The following is a 9,052-nucleotide window of genomic DNA, read 5'->3' on the forward strand; positions in this document are numbered from 1 at the left end:
TTTTTTTTTTTTTTTTTTTTTTTTTGCGGGTTGAGGAGAGGGGGCAACTGGCCGGTGCAGGGATCCAAACCCTTGACCTTGGTGTTACAACTTGGGCTCCAACCAGTGTTTCATCTTTTAATTCTATTTAAAATATCCACAAACTTTCTGAAGTACCCTCATGACATGTGTATAGTACATGTGAAATGATAACACCTACTGAGTGTGGTTCTGTAGCTGGGGATGATTTATTTATTGCATCTGTGAGTCTAGGCAAATTTCTGCCACATGCTCATTGTTGCTACTGTTAAGCCAGCACATTTCTGGTCCTTATCATTTTCACATAAGTGGCTATTTTTTCAGAAAACGCAAATTTAACTTCTTTTTTAATTGACATGTAATTAGAGTCAGAGGCTGTTATGATCTTAGCATTAGCAGAGTTTACCTCCACTCCACCTTCTGAGCGCCAGCAGGGGTGGAGAGAAAGGGTGAGGAGGCCTGTCCCCTCACCTGCAGACCTCCAAAGGGTTCTGCCTCCACCAGTTGAAAACACTCAAGGGATCCTGGATTGCTAAACAAATCAGTTATCCTCGTGAAGCTGTTTTATACTACTATGGTCCTGTAGCAGTAAAGGCGATAGTAATGATAGCCATCAGCCATCTGAGAATGCTTCCTTGTGCTCAGATCTGCATGACAACCGGTGAAGTAGGTATTCTTCCCATTTTGCAGGTAAGAAAATTGAGGCAGAGAAAGATTAAAGTGTGTTTTAAGTAACTTCATTTATATTATCTTCTCCATTAACTCCTATTAAATGTTATTCCTGACTCATTGAAAAGGCTACATAGAAACCAACATTATTCTCTGTTAGCCTGTCTTCTGCTGCCAAAGCAGATTCCTCAACTGAATGAAGTGCCATCTCTAAGGATGCTTATGCAGGGGCCAAGGGAAGACGTTCCCTTCAACCCCCTGAAGGCGCTCTGAAAAATTGACTCACAAACAGATTAATAGGGAAAAAAGGCAAGTCAGGTTTACTTGATCATAGTTTTAGGGGGCACTGAAGCCCTCAGAATGAAGACCCGAAGATGTAGGGAAGACTGTTCACTTCTATGCTTAGCTTACGAAGCAGAGGCAGCTGTGTAGAAATGTGATTGATTGGACAAGAAAGGTAATATCTAGGGTTCGTAGACTGAGTGAGGAAGCACAGCAAGGCCTGTTGGTTCACATTCTGTTGGCCTTTCTGTGTAACATTCGTTCCTCCAGCATAAAGGGCAGGACCCTTTCTGTAGTGGAGGTCTATGACCTATAGTCAGAGAAGGTAGGCAGAGCAGTTCTTTGTGGCAGCTCCAAGACAGAAGGCAGGGGGAGGATTAGTGTATAATTTTAGTCTTTGTAGTTGGCTTTGGGGAAGGGGGTTCTGGTTTCTATGGCCCACCTTGGGGAAGAGGGATTAAAGTTTCCATGGCTTGCTTTGGGAGAGAATAAGGCTGGGAGCAAGAGGGCAGGAGAAGGTCAGCGGAAAACTTTGCTTTTGAGGCTGCTTCTGAGGCCTTCTCTTGAGGTATCACTTTTCTTTTTTTATTTTGAAAATTTTACTTATTTTTTAAATTTTAAAAAAAAAAATTTTTTTTTAAATTTTATTTTGTCAATATACAATGTGGTTGATGATTGTGGCCCATTACTGAAACCTCCCTCCCTTCGTGCTTCCCCCCCCCTCCCAACAGCCTCATATCTGTTCGCTTGTCCTGTCAACTTCAAGGAATTGTAACTGTTGTGTCTTCTTCCCTCCCCCCACCCCCACCCCCGTTTATTTGTGTATTTACTTATTTATTTTTAGCTCCCACAAATAAGTGAGAGAGAACATGTGATATTTCTCTGTCTGTGCCTGACTTGTTTCACTTACTATAATTCTCTCTGGCTCCATCCGTGTTGTTGCAAATGGCAGTACGGGTATCACTTTTCTGAGACAAACATTGATGAACTCCATGCAGACGTTATTATGTAGAAAAAAAATATTGATAATTTATTGCTTACAGTTTTTAGAATAGCTTCTAAGACAGTTATTTTAAGACAGCTGTTACATCACTCAAGTAACAAAATCCACTTTAGATATTCCATTGTTCACCAACAGTGACTAGTTAATGACTAGTCAATATTTACCAATATTAAATTTTAACTGGGAAACTGCCTGCTGTAATAGTAAAGAGATTTTATTACTCATTCCAGTTTCCTGAGGCATCAAGTTTTCCATGGTGACTTATGTTTGATATGCAAATTTTACCCTTGTGAGGGTGATTGCAGACATTCAAGTGTGGAATCCTTGCAGTGGACCTATTTAGTGTAAAGGAAACTTTACAGAGAGAAAGAAACACCTTACTGCATTCCTTCTAGGGCAGCTCGGCAAAGTCAGGGCGGTTTCAGAATGACACACGATGCCTTTACACTGCGTTCCCGTCCTTATAAAATTTATCATTCACACATCTCGGTGGTCCATTCTTTTGAGTTTGTCCAGGATCATATTTCAGGAAAGGATCTGAGTGTGCAGAGGCAGCGGGGGATCCAGAAGCGTATCCTGTGCTTCCTCTCAAGAGTCACAAAGTCATCAACTTTATGGACAGGGAGGGAGGGCTGACCCAGAGAGGGCAGTGGGCCAGACTGAGAGCCTGCGATTCCAACAGGGAAGGTCAAGGACAGAGAAAGGACATGGCTGGTAGTTAGAGGTGGAAGCCCTTGTCCATGGCCAGAGCCTTAAGTCAGAAGGAGTGTAATGGTTTCACATGAAAGAGCCTTCCTTGGTAAGTTACATACCTTAGGTGGAAAGCCCACGGTCCCTCAAAGCCACAGGAGATCAGGGCATGGCTGGAGGTCTGCCTACCTAATGCAGAATAAAATACCTGATGTTTCTCTCGCTGAATTGGCTGAACAGTGTACAGAATTGAGCATGTGTTAGAATAATTAGAACAATGGTGCAAAAAAATAACTCTCCTAGTCAGGTATCCTCAAAGAGCAGAGGTGGAGATGTTTTATGGAAGATTCTTTGATTCATTCATCCAGTCTTATCCCTAGGAGAGTTTTAAAAGGAACTCATGGAATAGGGAAAAAAATTAAAGATATGTACCATGATACATACAGCAAAAATAATGAGTCGCTAGGAGTTGCAGGTAGAAAAAAAAATCGTGTTTTAAAAGCGCAGTCTGGAGGATGGGTAAATTGTAGGTTAAAGCAATTAAGTCCCTCAAATTGTGATAAATTCAGTATTGAGCTAGAAAAGTTAAAGGGAAGAGAACTTAGCATAAAAATGTCTCAAAGCAAGAGAAATTAATAATAAGATAAATTGTATATTAGTCATATATAAATTGTAGATTAACTCTTCATGCTGGTGTGTGGAGGTTAGAGTGGAGTATAAGTAACTGGAACATGGTAAACAATTGAAAAAATAACGGTGTGATTTTTAAATAGGATTTCTGAGTTTTCCCTTATAAATATCCTATGAAAACTTTTCAAAATTACCCTTATTAGGCAAAGATTGCTCAGGTTCTCAGTTATCTGCGAAGTCCTGCCATTTCCACAGTAGTCTGTAATCAAATGACATATTCATATGGTAATTTCCATATTGTTTGTAAAACATGTTAATGCAACCGTTGAATATTCTAATAAAATTTCCAAGCAAACTTAAAGAGCTTCCTTGATCTTCCCATAACTAGGCTTGGTTAAGGAGAGTGGTTCTGTTAGAAGAGGCCAGTGATGTACCCAGTAGCCCATCATTGTGTGCTGTGGAGTGGAATTTAACTTTAGGAATTGGAGGGTAAGCAGAGACCACTAAACCTTAGTTTTACTTTTGTAAATAGTAAAATAGATCTAAACTTCCTTATGCAAAAATTATTATCCTTTATATTTTGCATAAGAAAAAGTGACCTGAACACTTTTTCTGGAACAGAGCTATTCTGATAAACTATGTTTGCATAGTTTGCTTTCCTGCTTTCCATGATTTTGCTGAATTAGTGCACATTTTAAACCAACGTTCAAGATATATAATTCCAGGCCGGCCCAGTGGCGCACTCAGTAGAGTGCAGCGCTTGGGAGTGCGGCGGCGCTCCCGCTGAGGGTTCGGATCCCATATAGAGACCAGTCTGCTCACTGGTTGAGCGCGGTTCGGGCGCGACACTGAGGATTGCGATCCCATTCCCGGTCACTAAAAAAGACAAAAGGGAAAAAAAAAAAGATATATAATTCCTAAGTTTAATAGATATTTATGTATTTTAAAAATAATTATAAGAAGTAGACTTTTGATCATTTGAAAAATTTGAAAGCACTCAGCTGTCCAATTAGCTCATAAAATTTAGTAAATTGGCATCACTGGCATCTTAATGTCCTAGAAACACGAGTGTCAAGTTGAGGCTAACTTTGCACAGACTCACTAGAGACATATTTGTAGCCCACCTACATTATATGTGTACATATACACAATACATATACATATATAAGTTAAAACTCCACAGCACTTTCTGGATTCCCTCGTGAGAAAATTACAGGATTTAACTGGAATGAACTAACTATGGGATTATGGCCAGTTGTAACTAAGAGAATTTTATCGTGTGCTGATCACTAGGTATCAGGTTCAGCGTAAAACAGGTGGGGCGCTGTGGAAAGCTTTCTGGTTGTCAAGGTGATGTTTCTACCGAGGACACTTCCTCTGCCATTGCTGTGGCATCTCAGGCAGTGATTGATCAAACTGGAGCTTCAGCCTGGTGTGCTGACAGTGAAGTGTCTGTGATTCAGCTTTGCTCTTTGCAAAACCTAAAGGGATATTTAAGACAGAATGTGCCTTAGATAGATATGATGGATGAGTTGCCAGGAAAGCAATGGTTTGGGGAGGATTATGAACGTATGACCCATCTTCCGGATGCCAGTTACTCCGTGGGAATGAGTACCTGAGCTTCCCAAGAAGGCCACTTCTGTGTGCTAAATGGGGTGTGGGTGGGGGGATGAGAGGAGGATAAGGAGATGAGGGCTGTGTGAAAGGAATTTCTAATTTTGTTGGCAAAATGAGGAACTCCCTCAAGAAGCAGCACCAATAACCCAAAACAGCACATCACAAAACGCTGGTGCTGCAGGAGGTCAGAGGACAGGGTGACTCACAAGGATTGGAGGAGTCCAGAGGGCTCTTGGGAGGAACAGCAGCTTCAGCTCCACCTTGGAAGGTGGACAAAGTTTCCCTAGGTTTGGAGGCTGAGTTTCTGCCAAGAGAAACAACAGGAAAGAAAACCAGAGGCAGCAATGAATAGATACAGTGTGTTTTGTGGAGCTGAAGGGTGATGAAGAGTAGTGGGAAAAAAGAAAGTGTGCCAGGTGTATGAGAATATTAGGCCTTCCCAAAGTAAGGCGGTCAAAGATTTTAATCTTGGGAGTGGACGATGGAATGGCAGCCATTAAAGGAAGTAAGTCTTGCAGAGTCTGTGGGGGGATTAAAGCAGGGGACAGATGAGACTCCCCCATGCAGGCCGGAGGAAGGTAAGGACGAAGCTGTGGAGTCTGGGGACAGAACCGTGGTACCTGCTTGCTATGACCAAGTAGCTCAGGAGGGAGGCTGTCAATGCAGAAACAGTGGGCTGGGAAACTTGCGTCTCTTCTCTGGGACGGTGGTGGTCAGCACCGTTGGCTTTGGCTGTTTGGAGGCAGGGGGTGTAGTCAGCCTGTCTCTGATTCTTTCTCTGGAAGCACACGTGGCATGTTGATGCTGATGGAATCCAATGTCCGCAGCAAGCACTGGCTGCAAGTGGGCAGTGGTTGCTGCCTGGAGCAGTTTCCTCTCTGTCTGGCAAACAATGATGCCTTCAGAGTATTTAAGTTCTGGTGGGAGTGAGTCTCTTTAGTTCTTCTCTTAAGGCATTTCTTAGTGGTAGGATACCAAGTGCTCTTCAGTGTCGCACCAACAATTAGGAGAAAGGAAAACCTTACTGCTTTCTAAGGAATAATCCATTATTTTTTCCAAACAAACCAGACATTTATTGTCATTTTTTAGGCAACATGGAAGACGTAAATTGTAATAAGGTGTTGGTTGACCACAAGGAGCTCGTAATCCAGCAGAAGAGAGAAACGAGATTATATAAAACCTGTAATGTGGTAGTATAATCCAACAGTGGGCTCGCTACCCGGTGCACACAGAAAGCCAAACTCTCTGACACTGCTTTTGTGAGAAGAAAGAGCTTTATTGTGTGGCCGACCAGCAAGGAGACAGGCAAAGCTCCAATCTGTCTCCCATCTGTCTGGGGTTAGGTCAGCCTTTTTTTTTTTTTTTGTCTTTTTCTGTGTCCGGCAACGGATCGCAACCCTCAGTGTCGCGCCCGTACCGGACCGGGACCGGCAACGGGATCGCAACCCTCGGTGTTGCCCCCGCGCCTCGCTCAGCCAGTGAGCGGGAACCGGTCTGCATGTGGGATCCGAACCCTCGGCGGGAGCGCCGCCGCGCTTCACAAGCGGCGCACTAGCGCAGTGCGCCACCGGGCCGGCCCCAGGTCAGCCTTTTATGGACAGTGGATGGGTTGGTATGGGGAAGCACTGGTGGGGCAGGTTTTGACTGGGTGAGCTTTAAGGTTGGCTATTTATGGAAAGGCATGGAATAGTGAGTTTCAGAGTTTCAGCACTGGAACTGCCTGGACAAAGGACCCCTCGCTTCTGAAAGGACTCAGGAGTTTCAGGTTCAGGTCATGTCCTGGCCTCCCTGGTTCCATTGGTTCCTGGTGTTATTTGGAGGACAAGGCTTTTTATCGATTGTGCATGCCCAGGCTGCATGATTTGCAGATTTGGGCTCTGCTCCTGCAAGAAAGCTTAAGCAATGGTTAAATAATGGACCAGATTGAGTTGGTCCCACGGTTATAGTAGGGTGTATAAATGACCATAAGTGAAGTGTAGACGTAGGGGCCAAGGGAAAACTTCCTCTTCACCCCTGAAGTTTCATTAATAAAAGACACTGATAAATTTTGATTGATATGGAGAAAAGGCATTTATTATTTTAATGTGATGGGAGGGGCAATGCGTGGGGTAATCACAAGAGGGTAATTTCCGAATTTTCTAGTGGAGTGCAGAGGTTTATATAACAATCGTCACAGGGGAGAGGGAAGGAGAGCAATGTAGACAATTCTCTTGAGGAACAGTAAATGATTATTAGGGGTGAGACGGAGAGGCAGATATAATCTTGTGAAAAGCCCCATCCGGGTGTGGGGCCCTCCAGTCTCCAGTCCCTCCTGGGTTTGTTCTTTCCTGCTTATCTGAGGGGGTTCCTAAGGAGGAGACCTTAAGACAATTGCATTTCTTTTGGAAAGCTTTCTTAGATAAGTGCTTGGGGTGAGAGAAACAAGACAGGGTTAGAGGGACTTTAAATTCTGAGGCTCCTTTCTGAGACCTTTTAATTTTCAAAGCACTCAGCAGGCCAAAGCACCATGTTTTGGGGAACAGTTTTCTGCACCCCAGTACAGAAAAAGAGTGAGATGGCATTTGAGAAGCCACACGCTCGTTAGCAGGAGTTTTACTCAGTCTTCCATGGCTGAACCTTGAATAACTCAACCAGAAGGTCAGGAGACCTTGATTTTAACGTTGCCTCTGACATTTTGTGTTATTTGACCTTGGACAAATGGGAAAATTTTGAATTTCTCAGAACTCAACTGAGGGTGTAGTCTGGCCTTCACTCCATCTCTCCTGGAGATTCCAGACGTCCCCGGAGGTACAAATATCACAGTGAAAAAAGCATGCCACCTGCTGGACTTGTATCAGACTCACTGGTTTTGTGAAAAAGTGGTAGGGCTTACACCATCACTTCCCATGTGAGGGGGTTCAGTGGCCCCCAGACGTGTGTTTGAATGCATATTGCCCAGCAGATTCAAGTGCCATGCATTCTTGAAGCCTTCATTAAACCAAGATAATGGAAAGAAACCAAACAACAGTGTAGTCTCATTACTTTAAAGCACAAAATATGTATGAAGTTACAGCAGACAGAGACACACAGAGTTTGCTGTCTCTTTGCTTTAAGACAATTCCTTTGTGTCTTATGCTACATCAGAGGTGGGACATATGTGGGTGAGGGGAGGAGCTGGGATATGGAGAGAGGACCCCAGTGGCCTGGGAGGGGGACTTCCTCAGGTTGGGTACCTGTACTGATGGGTGGGTCCCTTCCATGTGTTGACCTAAGAGAAACTGAGGACGAATATATAAAGCATGGGATTTATTGAGTCAACATGATGATTGCAACTGGGGAAATGCGTAGGTCACATCACTCTGAGAAATGTGCCGTGAAGTGGGCCAGCAGAGCTCAGCATTTTATAATCACACGAGAGAGAAGAATCAAAAGAGAGAAAACAGATCCCCCCTTAATCCTTACAGCAGTGTTTATATTGGTACACCATGTGTAGTTCTGGGATTGTTACTAGGTTACATACTCCATGCAGGGATCTAGGGTTAGGATTTGAAGAAACATTCTAGGTTGTTTTATGGCTTTCTGGTGCCATCATGTCTGCTTCTAAGTAAAAATGGTCTCATGATAATGTTTTCCAGGACAGGTGGACGTCGCTACTGACTTATTCCAGATCTCCCAAGGCACGACAATTTAGCTGACTTGGTCAGAGCAGAATTTTTTTGTCATCACATGGCATGACTCCACAATACGACCTTGTAAGGTACGTGCATGCAGTGACAGGAGCAGTGACAAGCCTTCTCTGTGGCATACTACCTCCCAAGCAATGGTGTAACACAAGCGGCGTATGCTGGATGGCAAATGAGTATGTTTAAGTAAACTTTCAGATGATATCTGGAGAAAATAATGTTTTAGGAATAAGTTTTGTAATAACTTTGAAATCTCCTCTCCTTTACTTTTAGAAATAGTTTCTCTGACAACACACTTTTATCAACACTTTTTTGGCTTAAAGCTGCAGTATTAAAATATGAGACAAATAAGTACCCCATGATTGCCACTTTTCATCCACTTGGGCACACAGAAGAAATGTACTTATGAGAATTTCAGGTAGATTTTTTTTTTTTTTTTGTCTTTTGTCTTTTTCCGTGTCCGGCAACGGATCGCAACCCT

The 9,052-nt window shown here is 43.2% G+C and overlaps 1 long non-coding RNA gene across 1 annotated transcript in view; it reads left to right on the forward strand.

Annotated features, from left to right (window-relative positions):
• LOC103608975 overlaps positions 1-9,052 on the forward strand; it is a 15,454-nt gene that overhangs the window by 4,230 nt on the left and 2,172 nt on the right. Inside the window, exon 3 of the long non-coding RNA XR_552097.1 lies at positions 8,524-8,645. This is a non-coding gene — a long non-coding RNA (uncharacterized LOC103608975). The remainder of the gene's footprint in view (positions 1-8,523; positions 8,646-9,052) is intronic.

This window comes from Galeopterus variegatus, unplaced genomic scaffold (genome assembly GCF_000696425.1).
Source record: "Galeopterus variegatus unplaced genomic scaffold, G_variegatus-3.0.2 Scaffold9029, whole genome shotgun sequence".
In the NCBI taxonomy this organism is placed as follows: domain Eukaryota; kingdom Metazoa; phylum Chordata; class Mammalia; order Dermoptera; family Cynocephalidae; genus Galeopterus; species Galeopterus variegatus.